The sequence below is a fragment of the Panthera onca genome, chromosome D2, assembly GCF_046562875.1.
Source record: "Panthera onca isolate mPanOnc1 chromosome D2, mPanOnc1 haplotype 2, whole genome shotgun sequence".
In the NCBI taxonomy this organism is placed as follows: domain Eukaryota; kingdom Metazoa; phylum Chordata; class Mammalia; order Carnivora; family Felidae; genus Panthera; species Panthera onca.
Window position 1 is genome coordinate 56,595,454 of NC_138349.1, and position 23,791 is coordinate 56,619,244.

Below are 23,791 nucleotides of genomic sequence, written 5' to 3' on the forward strand. Positions count from 1 at the left end.
CTGATGTTACCAAGGAGGCGTGGGTTGCCGTTTAGCGTTTGTTTTCTATCAGTGATCTTATAATTCAATTTTGTAATCATTAGGCTAAAATTTGCTTGATTTTTAGGAACCTGAGAATGAAACGCCTTGTGTTTATGGTAGTCTCGATACTATGTTCTTACCTAATTCCTAGCATCCCATTGTAAAGCAGAAGTTTTTTATATTAGCAGAAAGCAAAACCTTGCTCAGCTTTTGAAATGATATAGTTACTTTTTTAATTTCTCTAATCAACTAATTGGACTCTTGAGTTATTTACATTATATTCTGAGTTATTAGCCCAGGTAGCTCTGTGATTAAGGTCATGTGTTTTGAAGCTGTACAGACCTGAATTTTCAATCCTAGCCTCTCGACTTTAACTCTGTAACCTTAGGTCAGTTACCAACCACCCAACTTCAGTTCCCTCATTTGTAAATAAGATGTTACTTGTGTAATGGCATGTATTAAGTGGATTTTTTAAACTGAAATTTTTCATTGAGATCAATGTAGATTCACATCCAGTTAGTTGTAAGAAATAATACAGAGAATCTCTCTCTCTACCTTTCCCCGTTTCCTCCAAAGGTACGATTTTGCAAAGCGATAGTATAATGTCACAATCAGGACAATGGCTTTGAGACAGAATACTGATCTTATTCAGATTTTCCAGTTTTACCTATACTCGTTTGTGGTGTGTATTGTTGTGTACAACTGAGTCACCTAGGAAGGTTCCTGTACCCTACAAGATCCTCAAGTTTTGGCAACACGACCTCCTGTCGCCCTTTTATAACCACGCTTTCCTCTTTCATGGTCTTTCCACCCCCCCATCCTTAATCTCCAAATCAGCAACTGCTAATTTGTCCTCTAGTTCTACAGTTTTGTCATTTCAAGAATGTTCTATAAATGCTACCATATAGTGGGTAACCTTGGGTTTGGCTTTTTTCACTCAGCATAATTCCCTGGAGATTCTTCTAGGTTGTTGCATGTTTTCGGTAATTCGTTCTTTTTTATTCATCCCTTTTTGTTGAGTGGTATTCCATGGTATGCATACCAAACTTTGTTTTGCCTGTTGAAGGACTTCCAGGCTCGTTGCAGTTTTTGGCTGTTACAAATAAAGCTGCCGTGAACATTCCCATACACATTTGTGTGTCAGTATCACCTTCCATTGTAACTGCTAGGTCAAATGATAGATGCATGTTTATTTTTTTTTTTAATGTTTATTTATTTATTTTGAGAGAGCACGGAGGAGGGGGCAGAGGGAGACAGAGAAAATCCCGAGCAGGCTCCTCGATGTCAGCTGGAAGCCCGACTCGGGCTTGACCCCACAAACCGTGAGATCCTGACCTGAGCTGAAATCAAGAGTCAGATGCTCAACCGACTGAGCCACTCTGGCACCTCAATAGATGCACATTTAGTTTAATAAAAAGAAGCTGCCAAATTGTTTTCCAGAGTGGCTCCACTATTTCACATTTAAGATAGTTACTGCTATGCTTGCATTGTATCCTGTTTGGGGTTTGCTCAGCTTGGGTCTGTAAGTTTGTGTCTTTCACCAGATGTGGGAATTTTTCAGCCATATTTCTTCAAATACCCTTTTAGGCCTAACCCCCCTCTCCTTTTGATCTGATGATACGAGGGTTGGATCTTTGGTTACTGTCCCCAGGCCCGTAGCTCTCTTTTCCCAGCCTATTTTTCACAGTGGGTGAGCTGTGTTGTTCTGTCCCCAAGTTCATGGAGCCTGTCCTCTGTCATCTCCACTCTGACAGTGAACCACTGAGCAAGTGTGCCATTATAATGGAACTATGAAGTTAACTGTATTTTTAGTTCTATGGTTTTTATTCAGTTCTTTTTTATAACTTACATTTCTTTGTTGAGATTCTCTATTTTTTAACCTATTTCAAGGGAGTTTCTAGTTGACCGTCTAATGGCAGTCTTAAGATGGCTGCTTTAAAATCCTTGTCACAATTCATCTCAGTGTTGGCATCCATTGTCTTTTTTCATTCAGTTGCGATTTCCTTGGTTCACGGTATGATGGGTAATTGTTAGTAGTATCCTAGACATTTCATCTGTGATGGCCCTATTTAAATCTCATGTCTTAGCAGGTGTCACCCCACTTAGGGCTGACACATGGGGCTCGGCCTACTTTGGGGACTGCGGTTTCAAAGGCACTTTAATTTACAGCAGCTTTGCAGTGTTACTTTGGTCTGCCTGGTTTTATCTGGTGCCCTTGGAGCTTCTGTTGGTACCTGCAGGTGCCGCCTCAAGGGCCTGGTGGGTATCTCTTGGTGGGGCAAGCATGTGTGGGTCCCCAAACTGATCCCCTCCATCTAGCCAGGGACTAGGCCAGTGTCTCTGGGTCGAGGAGGAGAGTCTTACTTAGGCTGCAGGGATAAAGAGGCTTCCTGGACTCGTCCACCTGCGATAGCTGGATTTCTCCCTCAGGCTCAGCCTGCCCACCCACCTAGGATACTTGGTGGAGAGTCTGTAGGGAAGGAGAATACCTCCCTGGTGGCTTATTCCTGGCTGGACTCCCAGCGATCCCCCTTGCCAGGTAGTGTCACACCCACCAGCGAGACACCCATTCTCTAAGAGGGAGGAATGAGTCTATCTGGGCTGCCTTCTATTGCTAGGTTAAGGGTTGGGGAAGGACTCTCCCTTGGGTGGTAGGACGCATGTGCCCTGACACTGTGCTATTCTCTGGTCCTGGTCCCAAACCAGCTCACCTTTTACCACCTTCCGGGGTTTTCCTTTGGTTGTCTCTTTTGCCATTTCCACGGTCTGTAGTTGTGTGTCGCCGTGAGGAGCAAGGAAAAACGGGGCTATGCCATCTTGCCTGGACCCAGAATCAGAAATGTCAGCATTCAGATTTTAGCAATATTTCTCATACTCCTTTTGTAAGTCTGTTTTTAAATGTTGCCTCAGTCATGGTCATACACGACTGCTGAAGTGATTTATTTGTCAGGATGAGGAATATGTTTTGTAACGAAAGATTATACAACGTGGGGGACTTCATAAAAATTGGCCCAACAGTTAGGAATCAGTCACCAAGGTTTTTGCCAGTTTTTAATGCAGCAAATGACTTTTTCCCCCAAGGACTTGGAAGTCAAGCCTGACTATATTATTACCATGGTTAAGTTACTTGGCCTATCTGAGCTTTAGTTTTTCCATCTGTAAGATGGTCATTGAATCATCATCACAGGGTGGGAGGAATGGAGGTGAAGGACTTCCCCAGTGCCAGGCTCAGAGCAGGTGCTCAATGGAGGCTGGTTGTTCATAATTGTAATCTCAACAACACCGAGTGGGATCACCGCATTTTTTTCAGATAAGGGAATCTGCAACATTGGCCCAGTTGTGTAAAGGGTCTGACTGAGCGCTCCAATTGGAAATTCAAAATTCACTTGCACCATTGCCGAGCCCTGGCCTGCATACGCTGCAGCTGTAAAGGCAGTTATGTCCCATCTGATCAGCATATTTGCTCTGCAAGGGCTTCAGTTGTGCTTTGGCACAGAATGTTCTTTACGTGTATCAAGAGCTGCCCCGGGCTACTGCTCTCTGGGCAGAAGGGAACTTGCTTTTTACGTGGACAAGAATGCAGTGCAAATTGCTTCATGGCGGGCAAGTATTTATTAAACAATTATAAACTTGAGTTCGTTACCACATAGTTCATTGTCCCCTCTGTTGTGGTGGAATCTTTCCCTTAGTTATTACAAAAACTTCAAATTAACGAGAAAATAGTCAGCAGCAGGAAGATTACACAATGAAAATCACAAGGTTATGTGGCAATCTGAATTTAAGAAGAAGCCTAAGAGCAGTCTGGCCATCTCTATCAAAAGTTTAAACTCCTTCTTACCCTTGGACTCAGCAATTCTGCTCAGAGAATTCATTCCAGTTGACTGAGAGTAGTCAACCGAGCGCACAGCGTATGGCAGCTTTGTTTAGTACGGCAAAACCTGGAAAAATGTCTAATTGTCCAGTTGAGAAGTGGCTAAGTATATTATCAGTACCATGTAGCGGTTCAAGAATAAAGTCACTGCATGGGCTGATATGGAAAAGATGTTCAAAATACATAAGTGAAAAGACAAAATTGTACTCTAGCAGCTAACTGTGGCCTGTGGGCCAAATCCAGCCTGCCACCTGTCTGGTAACTAAAATCGCTTTGGAACACAGCCACACCCATTCATTTACAAATTGCTGTGGCTGCCTTCAAGCTACAATGGAGAGTTTAGTAGTTGGGACAGAGACCATATGGCCTTCAAAGCCAAAAATATTTCCTATTCAACACGTTACTGAAAACATTTGCCAATCCTTGCTCAATCCTCTGATCCTCTTCGTGTTTTTGACCAAGTGAGCACGGGGGAAAAGTTATACATTAGTGGATATGCTTGTACGGACAGAGACCATTTCTGGAAACAAACCACAGTTAACCATGATTATCTTGGGGTGGGAACGCAGACATAAGCACGGAAGCAGTGGGGTCCAGGGAGTTTCCTTCCACTTCATAAGATTCTGTGCTCTCTGGATGGTTTTCCTAAAAGCATGTGTAACTTAATTTAATTTTTTTTTTTAAGAAAATCAAATGAAGTAGAACACCAATGGACAGTGCTCAGCACAGCTAGGGGCAGAGGGCTCCCGGCTCCAGGTGACCCTTGCACTACCAGCACTGAATCACCTTCGATATTTATTAAAATTAAAGAAGTAAATACAATATATAATATATATGTATAACGTAATATGTATAATATATATGTATACATATATAACATAATATGTATGACAATATACATATTACATATACTTAATATATATGTATTCTAGATATATATTCTATATGTATGTTCTATATATATTCTATCTATATGTTCTGTATACAGTCTATAGTCTCTATATATGTGTGTGCGTATATATATGTGTGTGTGTATATGTGTGTGTATATATGTGTGTGTATGTGTGTGTGTGTGTATATATATATATATGTATACGTGTGTATATATATCTATATCTATATATATATATCTATAGATATAGATATAGATATATATATCCTACTCAATTAGACCCAGGAGGTGCTAGGCCCTGAAATCTAATTTTGAACCAGCTCCCCCAGGTGATTCTAACATACCTTGATGTTTGAAACCACTGCTCTAGTCATGAATCTCATAAATCGGCAAAAGATTTCTCAGTGGGTTGTAATATAATCAGCATGAGATAACCAGCAAACATCTACCACAGCAGCAGCAACAGCAACAAAAATAGCTCCCATTTGTGCGGCCCCTGGCTGGCCCAATTAGAGCATACGACCCTTGATCTCGGGGTTGTGAGTTCACACCCCATGTTGGCTGTAGAGACTATGTAAAAAAAAAAAAATCATAAATAAAAAACCCCCCACTTGTGAGTACTTACTAAATGTCAGGCCCTGTGCTATATGCTTTATGTATTTCCATCTTGTTTAATTCACTTGCAACACGGAACCAAGGAGGCCAAGGGACTGTGGTCTCTGAGCGCCTGGGGCCAGGCCCTTGGTGAAGGGCAGGGAATGTCACATCATCCCAGCCCCATGGCCCTCCCCGCAGTGAGGGGCCGGTCTCCTTTGTCACCTGGCAAAGCTACATAATACTGGCTGCAGTTGGTCAGGTGGTCCCAAGACACTAACTGGCTGGGTTACCTTCAACACACAGCACACGGCTTCCGCTCTTGGGAAATGAGGTTTGACCTGGGTCCCCTTGAAGGCCTCTTCCAGAGCTGACACCCACGCCCCCACCTTAGAACCGTAGTATGGGTGTTCCAGTGTGACATGTGGCTCCTCGCTGCTGCACCCTTGCGCCTGGGGCCATCCTCCCCTAACCTGTCCGCCTGCTCCTTCCCTGGGAGGCAGATGGTGATGCTGTTGCACGCCTGAGTCAAGTCTACTTCCCTAGCATCCCTGTCCTCCCTCGCATCTCTCCTCTCAGCTCGTTAAAATATACCCACGTGGGGGCTCCAGCACCCCACGGGGACGCAGCCTGTGCCCAGGGGTCCTAGAGCCACTGCGTAGAACTGTGCAAAGACCTGCAGCTTCTATATTACTGGAGGGTGAATAATCACAAGGTTATTCATAGGTTAAAAGACACACACACACACACACACACACACACCAGACATGCTGTGGTTTTGAATGCTGGCTTCCCACGGATTTTGAAGAGAAACATGCTATCTCAGGGCAAGGTGCTACCTGTGGCTTTGCTATTTAGGGCTATGCCACCAGATCCCTGGAGTCAAAGTTCATTCTCCTCTGGTCTTGGAGTAAATTCAGAGGTACTTTGCAGAGCACTGCAGGCAAAGAGCTCTGTGCTTCCAGTCGTGAGCCTTGAGTTCTAGCTCTGGCTCTGTGTGACATCAGGCAGATCTTTTGACTTCTCTGGGCCTCATTTTCCTCATTTCGTATAATAACAGAGTGGACTCCTACCTGAGCATATATTTTAACACGGAAGATATCATGTCTCTATGACTCTGATGTAGTCCAGTGGAGCAGGGATGAGCTGGGGAAAGAAAAGTTTCTCTCGGTGACTCGCACTGGGCTAAGAGCTGGAGGGACAGAAAACCGCAGTCTCACCCTCTTTGCCTTCAAGAAGTTCACTGGTATGGAGGTACACTGAAAAATGATTGTACATGTAGAGAAACTGGACCCCCCCATACACTGCTGGTGGGAATGCAAAATGGTGCAGCCGCCTTGGAAAACAGGCGGTTTGAACATAGTGTTGAAAAAGTTGAACATAGTGTTAACCAGATCACACAGCAGTCTACCCCTAGGTATGTACCAAGAGAAATGTGTCCACACAACAATTCGTACAGATGTTCATAACAGCATTGTTTGGAATAGCCAACAAGTGTAAATATCCCAAATGTCCATCAACTGCTGAGTGGATAAGTGGTATGACCATGAAGTAGGTATTTTTCAGCCGTGAAAAGGGATGAAATACTGGCACGTGCTACAACCTGGATGAACCTAGAAAACATCACGCTGAGTGAAAGCAGCCAGACACAAAAAGCCATATATCTTGCACGACTCCATTTACATGAAAGTCTAGAATAGGAAGCTCCATCAGGACAGAAAGTACATTAGTGCTTGCCAGCGGCTGGAGTGAGGGGGAGCGGGGCTAATGGGTATGGGGTTTCTTTGGGGAATGGCGAAAATTGAGGTGATGACTGCCCAATTCTGTGAACATACTGAAAATCACCGAATTGTACCCTGTAAATGGGTCACTTGTATGATACGTGAATTACATCTCAATAAGGCCATCATGAAAGAAACAAAAATCATTGTAAGCCCAACACCAGAGGTGCTATAAGTGGAGAAAAGAAGCAGAGGGACAATTTGGGAAGGGGCCACCCGGGAAAGACTGACTGCGGGGTTTTGCCTGACCGGAGTCTTGAGAAACAAGGTGCAGAAGAGATGGAAGGGTGTTCCAGACACAGGGAACAGCCCACGCTAAGGAAGTATTCCCAAGGCTAGAGAGGATATCGATGGTAACGCTCAACCTTTATTGAATGTTTGCACCATTCATTCATTTGCATGCCAGCAAACTAAAGTTATATGACCTTATTTAATCTCCATAAAAATCATTACTTCATTCACTCCGTCAGTTATTGAACAAATTTCATTGGACACCGCCTAGGTGCCAGGAATGGCGCTAGCCACCAGAGACACTATGCGGAGGTAGATGCTTGTACTATCCATTTGAGGCACATTAAGATTAAATAGGTTACCCAAAGTGAGAGTGTGAGGGCAAGAACTGGGATTCAAACCCATGTGGTCTGATTCCAGAGCTCATTTTCAAAACGTGTTCTTTGATACATCCCTATAAATAGTAATCATTTAGTGTAAATGCATAAATACCATCACGTTTCTCCCTTCCTCTCTCTCTTACTCTATAGCGCTCACTCTTTTTTTTTTTTTTTAAGTTTCATTTATTTAAGTAATCTCTACACCCCACTTGGGGCTCAAACTTGCGGCCCCGAGATCAAGAGTTGCAGATTCCTCTGCACCAGCCAGGCTCTCCCCTCCCCCTCTCTGTCAATCTTTTTCTTTTCCTAGTTTGGTCGAGAGGACACTGTCAGACGACAGCATAAGTTGCAAGGTGCACGACACGTCGGGGCTCCTGGCTGGCTCAGGCAGAAGAGCATCCAGCTCTTGATCTCCGAATTGTGAGTTTTAGCCCCACGCTGGGTGTAGAGATGCCTTACAGAAATTTTTAAAAACTTAAAGAAAAATCGAGGTGTACGACATATTGATGAGATGCGCTCACGCGGTGTAAAATGACTACCACCACAGCGTCAGCCAACCCCTCCATCATGGCGCCTCAGGTCATTCACCATTTCTTTTTTGTAGTGAGAATATTTAAGACCTGCTCTCTTGGCAACTGTTAAGTATGTAACACAGATCACCCTACTCAACCGCCGCTCCACTCTGTTTCTATGAGTTTGGCTTTTTCTGGATTCCATGTGTGAGTGATATCCTAGAGTACTGACTTCTTTTTCTGGCTTATTCCGCTTAGCATAATGTCTGCAGGCTCATCCGTGTTGTCACGAATGGCAGGGTTTCTTTCTCATGGCTGAATAATGTTCCGTCGTGTACACGTACCATGTCGTCTTTATCCATTCAATCATCAGTGGGCATGTAGATGGTTTCTGTGCCTTGGCTATTGTGACCAGGGCTGCAATGAACATGGGAGTGCAGGTATCTCTTTGAGCTCCTGTTTTCATTGTCCTTGGATATATACCCAGAAATGTAAGAGCTGGAAGAAACTCCATACTGTTTTCCACAGTGGCTGCACCAATTAAGATTCCCACCAACAGTGCACAAGGGGCCCCTTTTCTCCACATCCTCACCAACACTTGCTATCTCTTGTCTTTTTGAGAATGGCCATTCTGAAACAGGTGTGAAGCAATATCTCACTGTGGTTTTGAGCTGCATTTCCTTGATGGCTAGTGATGTCACATACCTGTTGGCCATCTGTATGCCCTTCTTTGAAAAAATGTCTGTTCAGACCCTCTGCCCATTTTTTAATCAGGTTGGTTTTTTGCTATTGAGTTGTATGAATTCTTTATGAATTTTGGAGAGTAACCCCTTATCAGATATATGATTGGCAAATATTTCTCCCATTCCATAGGTTGCCTTGTAATTTTATTTTTGTATATTCCCTCCCTAGCCCTAGAGTCAGCCATGTCTCAAAGAGCCTCGGTTCCTTTCATTGGAGAATGGTATTAGAAACCAAGATCTGGGTGGTGGGTGTGCTCATTGCTACTGAGTTGCTTCTAGGTCCTCTCAGTGGACGCGGCAAGGAAAAATATGTGGGTATAACAACCTGTATAAATACACATAGGTATAAATATTTCCATGTATAGCCATCTGTATCTATATTAAGCCAAATATGAATGCATACTAATGGCTCCAACTCTAAACCTACCCCTCTGAAGCCAGGGCCTACACTTTGAAAGGTCCCTGCAAAGAAGGGGGTGAAGGGACCCAAAGAGAAAAAAGGGAAAGTCAGTGCTGATGAGGATTGGAATAACCCTGCAGAAAATGGAGATGCTCAAATGGACCAGGCACAGAAAGCTGACAACACTGGAGGTTCCGTGCTGACTTTGGCAGCACATATACTAAAACTGGAATGGTAAGGGAAAATTAGCATGGCCCCTGTGCACGTATGACACTCAAATTTGTGAAAATGCTGGAGGTTTCAAGTGAAACATGTGCATTAAAAAAAATTTTTAGGGGCACCTGGCTGGCTCAACCAGAGGAGCATGCAACTCTTGACCTCCGGATCATGAGTTCGAGCCCCACGCTGGGTGTAGAGATTGCTTAAATAAATAAAACTTAATTCTTTTTAAAATTGTGATAAAATACACATATCTTACCATTTAAGAATTTATATTAACCATTTTTTAAAATGTTTTTACTTATTTTTGAGAGAGAGAGAGCATGTGTGCACAGCTGGGGAGGGGCAGAGAGAGGGGGAGACAGAGGATCTAAAGCAGGTTCTGCACTGACAGTAGAGAGCTCGATGAGGGGTTTGAACTCGTGAACCACGAGATCATGACCCGAGCCAAAATCAAGAGTTGGACGCTCAACTGGCTGAGCCACCCAGGTGCCCCATGACTGGCTTATTTCAATTAGCATGTCCTTAAGGTTCATTCATGTTGTAGCGTGTGTCAGATTTCCTTCCCTTTTAAGGCTGAATAGTATCCATTGTGTGTATATATCACATTTTGTCTATTCATTTATCTGTTGATGGACACCTGGGTTACTTTCACCTCTTGGATGCTGTGAATAATGCTCCTGTGAACATGGGTGTACAAATATCTCTGTCAGATCCTGTTTTCAATCCTTTGGGATACATAATGAAGAAGTGGAATTCCTAAGTCAGATGGTAAATCTATTTTCAACATTTTGAGCAACCACCATACTGTTTTCTACAGCAGCTGTACCATTGTACATTCCTACCAATAGTGCCCAAGAGTTCCAGTATCTCCACGTCCTTGCCAACACTTATTTTCTTGTTTTCTCCCTTCCTTCCTTCCTACCTTCCTTCCTCTCTCCCTTCCTTTCCCTTCTCTCTTTCCCTCTTTCTTTCTTTTCTTTGTTTTTTGGGTCTAGCGATCCAAATGGGTGCGAGGTAGTATGTTGCGTCAGTTTGATTTGCATTTATCTGATGGTTAATGACGTTGGGCACCTTTTCATGTTTTTGGCCATTTACAGATCTTTAGAGAAATGTCTGTTCAAGCCCTTTGCCCATTTTTGTTTTCTTGCTGAGACTGCTACATTTGACTGGAATGAAATGATATTATGTAAAATCATTGGTACAAAGATAAGGCATGTCTCCTAATAAAAACGCGACAAAGATGGCTTGAAAATCTCCCTGAGTGTCACAGTGCATATGCCTTGCTCCAGTTTCCTAGAGAGCTGAAGACACAGGGAGCTCTGATTTGCCTTTTTCTTCTGAGTCATCTTGAAAAGAGTGAGGAAGGGGCATTTTTGCTTATTAGGTTCCTCAACTCTTACAGGAATGTAACAGGGGACGAAGCAAATAACATACTGTTCAGAAGGACATGGGGTTTAGAGAAAAAATAATTTTCTTTTCTTTTAGTGATTTTTCTGACTCCAAAACCCTTTCAGTTTTGGATGGATTCCCTGTCCATGAGGAAATCTAAGGAAAAACTTATGTTTGTATAACTATTATGAGCAAGGAAACTAGAATCCAGACATACAGATATTTATAAGAATGTATTTCAGGAAAGGACTTGACGTTAGATGCCCTTTCCCTCTCTTTTGTAAACTAGGAGATGTACAGTTACTTTAAGAAGAAGTAAGTTTTTTTTTTTTCCTGATTGCACTCTAGATTATGTCAAAGGGGAAACGTGGAAAATTTAACGCTTTCCTCTCTTTAAATTTTAAAACAGATTGCTTTTCAGGACAATTTTTCTAATCAACATTATATGCAATCCTCCAGATGACAAAAAGTGCAATGTTTACATTCTTCTCAAGAGTTGAACGAATTTCTAAGTCTTGACATAGATGGTATTCCAGCTTTTACTACCGAGCAGAAAGGTATAATTGATTTTCATCAACGATGACTTTTTGGTTCACCTCTTTTGGTTCTCCTCTCCTTCACCGCCACATTGCTAACGACATTGTCCAGGGTCACTGCCCCATTTCCTCCTCTCCACAGTCTCTTCTAAGGTCATTCCAGTCCAGCACACATACTCGGTACTCCCCCCAAACTGCGTTTATCAGGCTCACCTATGACCCGCATGTTGACAGTTCCAACAGATGCCATGAAGGTTAATTTTACATGTCAACTTGACCCAACTAAGGGATGCCCCGGTAGGTAGGAGAATCTTTCTGGGTGGGTCTGTGAGAGCATTTCTGGAAAAGATTAGCATTTGATTCAGTAGACTTGAGTAAAGAGATCCGCCCTCACCAATGTGGGTGGGCATCACGCAATCCCTTGAGGATTCAAATGGGTCACAAACGCAAAGGTAGGGCAAATTCTCTTTCTCTCTTCTTGAGCTGGGACATACACCTTTCCTACCCTCAGATATCAGAGCTCCTGGTTCTAGGAGCATACACACCAGCAGCTGCCTGATGCTCAGGCCTTTGGGCTTGGACAGAATCATACCACCTGCTTCTCAAGCTTGCAGATGGCGCATCTGGGACGTCTCGGCTTCCGTAGCCACGTGCGCCAATTCCTCTAATAAACCCCCTCTTATATACGTATCTATATATATGCTACTGGTCCTGTTTCTCTGGAGAACCATGACTAACACAGATGCTTTTCAACTCCGTTCTAGGGGCGCCTGGGTGGCTCGGTCGGTTAAGTGGCCGACTTCAGCTCAGGTCACGATCTCGCGGTTGGTGAGTTCGAGCCTCGCGCTGGGCTCTGTGCCGACAGCTCAGAGCCTGGAGCCTGTTTCAGGTTCTGTGTCTCCCTCTCTCTGTGACCCTCCCCCGTTCATGCTCTGTCTCTCTCTGTCTCAAAAATAAATAAACGTTAAAAAAAAAAAAATCTCCGTTCTAGTTTCGGAGTCCTGTCTACCTACCGTTGAGCCTGTGTTGGGGAGTAAGAATAGAGTGGGGGAGAATTACATAAAATTCCTCTGTTCAAACCCTCCACTGGTTCTGCAGATCACTCACAATAAAAGCTAAAGTCCCCACCGTGGCCTCCAAGGCTCTAAAGATTTGCCCCCTTTTGGGAGACAATTCTCCCCTTCTTGGGGCAGAGTTATTGTTGCCTTTGTTTGGACTGTCTTCTTCAAGGTGTTTATACAAGGAACAGCCTGGGAAGACAGAGTCCCAGCCCGCCGCAGCCGCCGCCGCCGCCGCCGCCGCCGCCGCAGGAGACGGATTTAGTATCCCGCATAACAATGCCTCCCTCTAGGTCAAAGGTCAGGCGGGTGTGCTTGCCGTCCACCAAGATTTGGGTTCTCTAAGCTCTGGGTTCCTCGGCTGTGATGCAAACCCCCTATATGGGCAGCATCCACGTGGGCTGCTCCGTGTCACCCCTGATGGCATTTGAAGTGGGGTTCGTGAGCAAATCACAAAAGACATCCTTGAGACGTCCTCAAGAAAGAATCCTTGAGACGTCTTTGGTGCAAAAAGGTGATTTTATTAAAGCACGGGGACAGGCCCCGTGGGCAGGAAGGGCTGCACTGGGGTTGTGAGGAGCGACTGATTATATACTTTTGTTATGCCCAGAATTCGTGATCCCCAAAGACCACTAGGGAGCCGAGTCCGATGCAAAAGCAAAAGAACCTTTATTCGAGCTAGCTCGAGCTCAATCCCCTACCTGCACCGACGCAGCGGTGAGATACCAGGGAGAGAGAGCGAGTTTCAAAAGCACAAAGGTTTTATAGGGGTCTAGGGGCAGTTGGTGAGGTAATGGCTGTGGCCTCAGCCGATTGGCTGGGGAAGGGTCGTGGCCTCAGCCGATTGGTTGGGGAAGGGTCGGAGTCCTGTTACGCAGGTCGCTGGGCGTGTTTTGATCAGAAAGTTTGAACGGGTGAGCGGGAGGTTACTCAAGGGGAGGAGGCGCAGTCTGAGGTTTCTGTGAATTTCCGGGAAAAGGGGTCATGTCGGGGACATAGTCACTCAAGGTGGAGAACACAGAACAAGATGGAGTCGGCCAGCGTAGGCCCGCCCTTTCATTCCCCCCTTGTCATGTAACTTACGGACCCAATCATGGGTCCGGCTGCATTTATGGTGACAAGGGGAACAGAGTTTAGAAGTTTACGCCAAGTTCTGGGAAGCATGTGTCCCTGGGGTGGCTCTGGGAGGTCTAATTAAGTATTGTCCCTGAGCTGGTATCTATGATCTGCCAGGTGATGTTTTGGGGGGTGTGGGGACTCCCGGTAGCATGAGCAATGACAAGCAGAGTTAACAGAGTTACCAATATTAGGTGGGTCGAATGTGCTGTAGCTTGAGCTTGAGCTTGAGCGGGTTGTGTTGGTCCCGACTGATGGCCCATCGCGTGACGAAGTCCTTCTGGATCGAGGAGGGGTCCGCTGGCTGAACGTGGGTGTGATGGACCCAGGTCGCGATGCCGTCTACTTTGAGAGCGGTGGGGGTTGTCAGCACTACAATGTAGGGTCCCTTCCAGCGCGGCTCGAGAGTCTCTCGGTGGTGCCTCTTGACATAGACCCAGTCTCCCAGCCTGTACTGATGAGGTGTCGGGATCGGGTCAGCCTCGTAGATGGCACGGAGGCGCGGCCAAATGTCCTCGTGCGCCCTCTGGAGCCCTCTCAAGGAAAGAAAAAGTTCTTGATCTTTAAACTCTGCAAGAAGTTCAGCTCGAAGGCTGGGAATAACAGGGGGTGGCCTGCCAAACATGATCTCGTAGGGAGTAAAACCCAGAGTGTAAGGAGTGTTTCTAACCCGGTAAAGGGCGTACGGTAGGAGAGTCACCCAGTCCCCGCCAGTCTCCATGGTTAATTTGGTAAGGGTCTCTTTTAGGGTTCTATTCATTCTTTCTACCTGTCCTGAGCTCTGGGGCCTATAAGCACAATGTAATTTCCAGTTTGCCCCCACCGACTTGGCTACTGCCTGTGTTACCTGAGAGATAAAAGCTGGTCCATTGTCTGATCCTACCATGGCAGGAAAACCATACCTGGGTAAGATGTCTTCTAGTAGCTTCTTAGCCACCGTCTGAGCCGTTTCATGCTTGGTTGGGTATGCCTCCACCCAGCCAGAGAAGGTGTCTGTAAATACTAAAAGATATTTATAACCATACTTTCCTGGTTTGACTTCAGTGAAGTCGACTTCCCATTGGGCTCCCGGTCTGGTGCCTCTGAGCCTGGTTCCTTTTTTATTTGATGTGGCTTTCGCGTTGGTGAGTTGGCAGGTCTTGCAGGCAGATACAACTTGCTCTATTTTGGTGTCCTGTTGGTGAATCTTGATTCCGGCATGTCGGATTAAGTCTTTTAATTTTCGGGCCCCCATGTGAGTAGACCGATGCATGTGCTCTAATATTGAGACTCCGAGCCGGTCTGGCAGCACGAGCTCCTTGTTAGGTGTATACCACCATCCCTTTATCTCCTGGGCCATGGGGAGTTTCTTGATCCGCTGTAACTCCTCCTGGGAGTATTTGGGCTGGTCTGGTAAAACTGGGTCTCCCGGGTCTGGTAGTTGTATGGTCATGGTGGGGACTGGAGTAAGGGCTACTGCCTTGGCTGCCTGGTCAGCCTTTCGATTACCTCTAGCTACTGGGTTATCAGCTTTTTGGTGCCCTTGGCAGTGGATAATGGCTAGCTTGGCAGGAAGCCATAAGGCCGTAAGCAGGTTAAGTATCTCCTGCTTATTTTTTATAGTCCGTCCTTCTGCCGTCAGTAACCCCCTCTCCTGATAAATTGCCCCATGAATATGAGCTGTGGCAAATGCATAACGGCTGTCTGTGTAGATGTTAAGCCGTTTTCCAGCTCCCAGCATCAGCGCCTTGGTGAGGGCTATGAGCTCCGCTCGCTGGGCTGACGTTCCGGAGGGTAGAGCCTCCGCCCATACGGTGTCCATTTCGGTGACCACCGCTGCACCCGCATACCTGTGTCCATCTCGCACAAAGCTGCTGCCATCAGTGAACCAAGTAGCCTCGGCATCGGGGAGGGGCTGGTCGGTCAGGTCCATCCGGAATCCATGTACTCGTTCCAGGATTCCCGCACAGTCATGTAGTGGAGCACCTAGGTCAGGGTCGGGCAGCAGGGTTGCAGGATTGAGGGCTGCACTGGGGTGGAACCGCACTCGTGGAGGGTTGAGTAGGAGGCTCTGGTAATGAGTCACACGTGTATTGCTCATCCATCTATCAGGAGGCTGTTTCAGGACCCCTTCAATGGCGTGTGGGGTTGTGATCCAGATCTCCTGTCCTAGGGTCAGTTTGTCTGCATCCTTGACTAGGAGTGCTGTCGCCGCAATAATTCTTAGGCATGGCGGCCAGCCGGCAGCCACTGGGTCTAGTTTCTTAGACAGGTAAGCCACTGGGCGGTTCCAGGGGCCTAAGGCTTGAGTTAGAACCCCTTTTGCTATTCCCTTATGTTCGTCTACAAAGAGGTGGAAGGGTTTCGTAATGTCTGGTAGGCCCAGGGCTGGGGCACTTAGGAGGGCCTTTTTTAACCGATTAAAGGCAATTTCTTCTTTTTCAGTCCATTTAAATGTTTTCCCCTCTTTGGTAGCTTCATATAGGGGCCTGGTGATCTCAGCAAAACCTGGAACCCAGAGGCGGCAGTAGCCGGCTGATCCTAGGAATTCCCTCACTTCTCTTCGGGAGGTGGGAGTAGGGATCTTTAGGACAGTTTCTTTTCTGGCATCTGATAACCGCCGCTGTCCGCCCTCCAGGATATATCCCAGGTAACTTACCCTCTCCCTGCATATCTGAGCCTTCTTCGCGGATGCCCGGTACCCTAAAGCCCCCAGGGTAGCCAGCAGGTCCTGGGTCCCTCGCTCACAGTCTTTGGCCGTGTCAGCAGCAATCAGGATGTCATCTACGTACTGTAGGAGGGTGAGGCCAGGGTGCTCCCTTCTGTACTCACCCAGGTCCTCGTGTAGTGCCTCGTCGAAGATGGTGGGTGAATTTTTGAATCCCTGAGGTAGCCGTGTCCAGGTGAGTTGCCCACTGTAGCCCTCCTCCGGATCATGCCACTCGAAGGCAAACAGGGGTTGGCTCTGGGGTGCCAGCGGCAGACTGAAGAAGGCGTCCTTTAAATCTAGTACAGTATACCAGACCCTGGAGGGCGCCAAGGAGCTCAAGAGAGTATATGGGTTGGGAACAGTTGGGTGTATGTCCGCGACCCTCTTATTTACTTCCCGGAGGTCTTGTACCGGTCGGTAGTCATTTGTGTGAGGCTTTTTGACCGGCAGTAAGGGGGTGTTCCAGGCAGACTGGCAAGGAACTAGTACCCCTAGACTTCGTAGTCTCCGGATGTGTGGCTGGATCCCCTTCTGGGCCTCCTGTGACATGGGGTATTGTTTGATCCTTACCGGACTCTCTCCTGGCTTGAGCTCTACCAGGACTGGGGTCCTATGAGCGGCTAGTCCCATCCCCCCCCCAGTCTCTGCCCAAACCGAGGGGAATTCTTGTAGCCATCTGTCTATATTATCCTCTCTCGGGAGCGCCTCCTGGTGGAGGAGGTATTCATCCTCCAGTTTCATGGTCAGGACCTGGATGGGGTGGCCCTTGCCATCGGTGACCTGAGGCCCCCCTTGTCTGAAAGTTATCTGAGCTCCAATCTTGGTCAGTAAGTCCCGTCCTAACAGCGGGTAGGGGCATTCTGGTATTACCATAAAGGAGTGGGATACCCGGCCCGTTCCCAAATCTACTGTTCTTCGGGTAGTCCATGAATACTGGCTCATACCAGTTGCCCCTTGTACCCAGGACTTCTTGCTGGCTAGTTTTCCTTGTGGGGTGCGGAGGACCGAATGTTGTGCTCCGGTGTCGACAAGGAAGTCAACAGGGGTCCCCTCCACTTTAAGAGTTACCCTGGGTTCGGGGAGAGGGTCCGAACCCCGACTCCCCTAATCACTTAGTTCATCTAGCTCTAGGACTTTTACTCGATCAGTCTTGCTTCCTTTCCCGCCGGCCCTTTTCAGACAATCTCGGGCCCAATGCCCTATCTCCTTGCAGTATGCGCACTGATCCTTCTGCAGCCTCTGCTTCCCCCCCTTGGTGGTTCTTTTACCTTTTCTTGCGTCGTCTGCCAGCTGCCAGAGACGGCGGTCTCGTTCCTCAGGGGAGTCAGCAGTGGTAGCTAGTAGTATTCTCGCCAGGTCTCGAGTCTGCTTACTGCTGGCAGCCGCCATGGCGCGAGCCTGCTTGTCCTCAGGAAGCTCCCGGTTATTATATACCTTTTCGGCTACCACCAGTAAGTCCTGCAGACTTTTTTCTCCTAGTCTATCTATTTTCTGTAATTTTCTCCTAATGTCTATGGCCGATTGGTTTACAAAGGCCATGATAACAGCTGCCTTGCTTTCCGGAGCCTCTGGATCCATGGGGGTATAGGTACGGAATGCCTCCATGATCCGTTCTAAAAAGGCAGCCGGAGATTCATCTTTTCCCTGTTGTACATTTCCTACCTTGGCCAAATTGGTTGGCTTTCTAGCAGCCATTCGGAGACCCCCCATTAGAGTCTGGCGGTAGACCCGGAGCCTCTCCTTACCTTCTGCCGTGTTGAAATCCCACTGGGGCCGAGTTAAGGGGAAGGAGGCATCTATCTGAGCCTGGTTGGTGGTGGGATTCCCGTCTGTGCCCGGAACTAGTTTTCGGGCCTCGTTGACGATTCTTTCTCTTTCTTCAGTCGTGAACAGGACCTGCAAAAGCTGCTGGCAATCGTCCCACGTGGGCTGATGGGTAAAAAGAACAGAGTCTAATAAATCAATAAGCCCTGCCGGTTTCTCGGAAAACTTAGGATTCTGAGCTTTCCAATTGTAGAGGTCACTAGTGGCGAAAGGCCAATAGTGATGGGGCTGGTTCCCCTCCGCGTCTGGGGGTCCGGTGGCTCGCAGGGGCAGAATAGTGGAGTCGGCGGCGGAGGCGGATTGCTCCCTCTGAGCCCTTTGTCTGGTGAAGGGCGGGCTTCCCACTGGAGCGTTTCCGCCTCCCGCTCTCGGAACAGCGTCTGCCTCCCCCGGAGGGGGAGGATGGTGTTCTTCCAGCATCCTAGAGGGGTTATACGAGGGAGGAAAAATTAATTCTTCTTCAGTACCCCCCTGTAAGACAGGGTAGAGGGGTGCTGAAGGCTGGATAAGACTTTTCTTCTTCTTTGTCCCCTGCAAAGCAAGAATGGGTTTTGGCTCCGGAGGGAGCGGGGCTAGGAAGGGCTTAAGCCAAGAGGGTGGGTCTTCTACAAGGTCCTGCCAAGTGATAATGTAAGGGAGCTGATCAAGATGGCCCGTCTTAGGCTGAGAGATGATACTCCTGACTCGGTGGATGGTAGGGAGGTCGAAGGTCCCCTCTGGTGGCCATCCGACATTGAAAGTTGGCCACTCGCTAGAACAAAAAAAAACTGCCACCGACCCTTTCGGACTTCCACACTGAGGTTGTTAGCTCTTCCCCTCACATCCTTAAAGTGATCAATCATAATACTTAGAGGAGTAGTCTGAGTCTGTCCCATAACGTCCGTCCAGTAAGTCCACAGAACAAAACAGAGAAACACAAAAACAGACAAACAGAGGGCCCCTAGAAAATCTTCCAACTCCATGGAAGCAAAACTGAAAGCTAGCTTAGACATTTGAGGGGATTCCACGTCCCTCCAAAACCGATGAGGGGATTCCACGTCCCTCCAAAGACGACGGCCTCACGCCGACCAGCGGGAGCGACCCGCCTCGTCTCAGACCTTTGAGGGGATTCCACGTCCCTCCAGAAGGGAGAATCGGAACGTCTTCCGAAACTCCCGGCCCGTGGTCCTCCAGTGCGTCCACTTAGACCGCGTCGGGCACTACCAGAACTCCAGAAGTGAGCTCACACAGAAAAGACAGAACAAACAAACAGACACTAACCGTGGCCAGTCAGGCTCTCCGGGTCGGGGGTCCCTCAGGGGTCTTGGGGATCCCGGACGAGCCCCCAAATGTTATGCCCAGAATTCGTGATCCCCAAAGACCACTAGGGAGCCGAGTCCGATGCAAAAGCAAAAGAACCTTTATTCGAGCTAGCTCGAGCTCAATCCCCTACCTGCACCGACGCAGCGGTGAGATACCAGGGAGAGAGAGCGAGTTTCAAAAGCACAAAGGTTTTATAGGGGTCTAGGGGCAGTTGGTGAGGTAATGGCTGTGGCCTCAGCCGATTGGCTGGGGAAGGGTCGTGGCCTCAGCCGATTGGTTGGGGAAGGGTCGGAGTCCTGTTACGCAGGTCGCTGGGCGTGTTTTGATCAGAAAGTTTGAACGGGTGAGCGGGAGGTTACTCAAGGGGAGGAGGCGCAGTCTGAGGTTTCTGTGAATTTCCGGGAAAAGGGGTCATGTCGGGGACATAGTCACTCAAGGTGGAGAACACAGAACAAGATGGAGTCGGCCAGCGTAGGCCCGCCCTTTCACTTTCAAGTTTGTGGATGGGGGGGGGGAGGTATATAAATATAAGTGTCCAAGGAATTTCTGGAAGCTGAAAGAGGGTCTCCTAGGACCCTAAAGATTTAGCTATTGTCGAGATAAGGATGCTTGTAGTTTTTAAGGAAGCATAAACATTACAGCATGAAGGCGGCCGAAAACGTTTGGGCGAATGTTACACGCTGCAGGTCTCCGACATCTATCAAAGGGCTGCAGGCTGTAAGGGAATGTACTTTAAACTGCATTTTTCTTGCCTTTGTTTCTCTCATCAACTCCCAAGGATCTAGCAGGGGCGAGCAGAGAAGACACAAACCTGAAACTCATACTACTTGCTAAGCTGGAGGTAATGAAAGCCTGTGTCTCCGCCAGTAACCCCCAAAATGTGCCGGGCTACCTCGTTAGCCTGCAGGTAAGGTGAAGGCTCAGAACCTTCTTAACTACCTACCCCACACATTCTCTCACCTCACCTCCTGCCGTTCTTTCCCTTGTTACCTTGCCCAGCTACACTGGCCTCCCAGCTGTTCCTGGAACCTTCCGAGCACAGTCCTGCCTCAGGGCCTCTGCTATCAGCCTGGCAACATTTCACCCTCCCCGCCATGTCCTCAGGTTCTGTCCCAATGGCCTTAGTGGGGTCTTCCTCAACGAGTCTTAAAATAGCCTTGCCACCAGTAAACAGGTGCGCTTTTGTCAATCTAATGGGTTTTGAAAATAGCATTTCAGTGAGTTTTAAATGTCTTACCTTCTATTATTTCCCATATCTATATACGCTAGAATATGTCTTATACCTCCATTATTTATCATCCTTAAAGACCCATCTATATTTCCCTGCCAATTGTCTGGTACTATTCTTTGTCTATTTTCTAACAACAGTTAGTCTTTTTCGTATTAATCTCTCACTTGGGATGCAATTATGCCTATTTTCCCCCAACTTGCCATCTGCTGAGTTTATGGTGTCATCGTTCTTGTGTCTGTGCTGTTTTGCCATATGAAACTTTTCTATTTTTCTGTAGTTGACTTTGTCAATCTTTTTTTTTTTTTAAGTGAGAAATTGCAGGTTTATTTTTTAATTTTGACAAAGACATAAAAGACAAAAGACAAAAACAAAAGACAAAACAACCAGGCATATAAGTATAGAAAACCAGGAGAACAAAGTGCAGGGTTAGATGTCTGAAAGCAAGGCTGGGCTCGAACAGACTTCTGGTGAAACACAAGCAAAAGTTTTGCTTAAGTGTCTCAGCAACGTTGAGCGACATTTGAGACACTATGACTGCTCTATACCCCATCTGCAAAAGTCACCAACGTAGGCTTCAAAGCATCTCTCCTGCTTGTTTCGGCAGGATATTTTTTTGGTAACAATCCTGCTTCGTTACGAACTATACTTGTCCACTGTGTTGAGGGCTTCTTGTGTGAAGAAGTGTGATGAATACAAAGATCGACGTACACGTTTTAAAGTAAGAGAGAACCGAAGTCTGAAAACAAGTCAGGGATAATCACAGTACTTGTACAAATTAATACGTCCTGAGGCTTAGTATTAGTAAGTGTCTGTATACCACCCCCTTTTATATGCACAATAATCTCAGATAGGGAAAATATTCTGAGCATTTTGTAAGGTAACCCTCTAAGAGTTTTGCATAATGTGCCCTTTTCTTTTCTCTGCTCCACCTTTCTTCTTTGCCAATTCCTAAGGCTGCCAGTGAACATCCTCAGGAATTGCTTAGTGTGTCAGGGTCCCTAAGACACGCCCATCCGGGTTTGATGACGACGTGTGGGGGGCATTCACAGGACTCGGCATATCGTTGTACACGCGGCTGTAGCTTATTACAGCAAAGCATACAAAGTACAAGGAAAAGGTGCATGGGGCAAAGCCCAGAGGAAACCAGGCACTAGCTTCCAGGGTCCACTGCCAGTGTTGTCACACAGGATGTGCTCAATTTCCCCAGCGATGGAGCGGTGACATGTGTGAAATGGCTTCCGTGAGAGCTCACGAGAGATGCAGCGCCCAGGGTTATTACCGTGGGCCAGTCACACAGGTACCTTCCTCCTAACATGTGCCAACATTCTAGACTCCCAAAAGGAAAACAGATGTTTAGCACAAACCACACCAAACAAACATCTTAGTCACAGTGAGCAACTCTTACCAGTGAGAGGGAAGGGAACCTTGCTGACATCTAAGTTCCCAGATGGCAGCCGAGGACCAAAAAGGTAAGCAGGCCTTTCAAAGGAGAGCACTCTGGTTGGCTGTGTTGTTCTTTTCTGCAACAATTTCAGTGACAATCCCACAGGAACGGTCAATGTACTTCCAGGTTCAAGAAAACTCTTCTAATTCAGAAACAAAACATTAAAAAGAAAAGACATAATCAAGCCTGCTACCTGAGATATGGCTGATGCCTTCACGTTAATAAATTGTAATCGTACTATTTGATCTTCCCGAGCTTTACTGAAAAGTGGAATGAAAATAAATGAAAAATGAAGGCAAATTCAGTTTGGACTTGATAAACTTAGAATCTTAGTCCTTCAATATAAGGAGGACTATTTCAGGACTGCTAGCAGCAAAGCTTAGAAATGCCCATGTTATGACTGAACTTCGCATGATTACATATAATTAAGCAAAAACAGTTGGTAACCACTTGGACTTAATAGTTTAGACATGAACTTTAGAAGTAAAAGGTAAAGGAGGCATTATAATATCATGTGTTGGAAGCTAACTTTCTTCAGCTAATATTTTGGGGGTGGATACAAGAGGAAACTTCCTTTTGCTGTTCTTGCCACTTGAGTACATTCTCTGCCAGGTCTTCTGTCTCAGTCATCAAAAGAGCCTTCTTTGCTAAAGCCTTGTTCATTTTCTCCAGATGTGCCTCTGCATGAGGGGTATTTCTAATTGTTTCAAGATGGTTTGCCAATCTCTCAATGAAAGTCACCACCAACTCCAGCCAAGGTACCATGTTTCTGTGATGAAAAGCTTCAACAGGCAAGTTTTGCTGGCACAAGGGCTTCAACAGCCGTTGCCTGGGGGACCCTCTTCTTTTTTTTAGCACTGCTTCCAAATGATTTATTCATGCCTCGCAGAGTATGACACTCTGAGCCAAAAGGGAAGATGCACATTGGCTGTATCTTTTCCCTTATCTTAGGAGTTCAATTTCTAGGTTTTTCTGATAGATTTCCGCTTGAATATTTGTGATCTGCTGCAGCCACATAACCTATTTATCCTATTAGTACTTCTATCGGAATTACGTTCAACTTATAATTTGACTTAAGGAGAACTGAGAGGTTTATGTATGGTACTGAGTCTTACTATCCAAAAACATCATTCATCGTGTCAGTTGACTTAGTTTTTCTGTCTGTAAAATTGGAATAACAATACCAATCCCGTAGGGCTTCAGAATTAAATGAGAAAAAGTTTGGGAAGGACGGCAGAGTAGGAGCCAACGTGCTGCTCTGCCACTGCGTAGCGTAGGAACTTGGGTCTGGTTACTGGACTACACTGAACTTCGGTTCTCTCATTTGCAAAACGGGGATAAGAATAGTATCTGCTTCATAAGGGCTGCTGTCAGGGTCAAATACGACGAGGGTACGACCTGGAACATAAACACTCAATGCGTATTCGCCGTTCTTCTAAAAACAGAACTGCGACTCAAAGCAAAGGCATTCTGGGATCCACCCTAGGTCGAGGGCGGTCGGGCAACTCTTCTCTCTGAGAACCTACCTACCTAGCCGTCGGTCACCGCTCCCGAT

The 23,791-nt window shown here is 46.6% G+C and overlaps 1 non-coding gene and 1 pseudogene across 2 annotated transcripts; one reads left to right on the top strand and one right to left on the bottom strand.

Annotated features, from left to right (window-relative positions):
• Nucleotides 1-1,056: 1,056 nt before the first annotated feature.
• On the bottom strand, nt 1,057-23,769 carry LOC132685336 (HAUS augmin-like complex subunit 2 pseudogene; annotated as a pseudogene). The gene is made up of 4 exons (XR_013550473.2): nt 22,430-23,769; nt 22,198-22,312; nt 6,452-6,524; nt 1,057-2,842 (listed from the first exon to the last, which is right to left on the bottom strand). The product of XR_013550473.2 is annotated as an HAUS augmin-like complex subunit 2 pseudogene (transcript).
• On the top strand, nt 9,622-9,727 carry LOC132685667 (U6 spliceosomal RNA). The gene has a single exon (XR_009613256.1). It is a non-coding gene; the product is annotated as a U6 spliceosomal RNA (small nuclear RNA).
• Nucleotides 23,770-23,791: the final 22 nt, after the last annotated feature.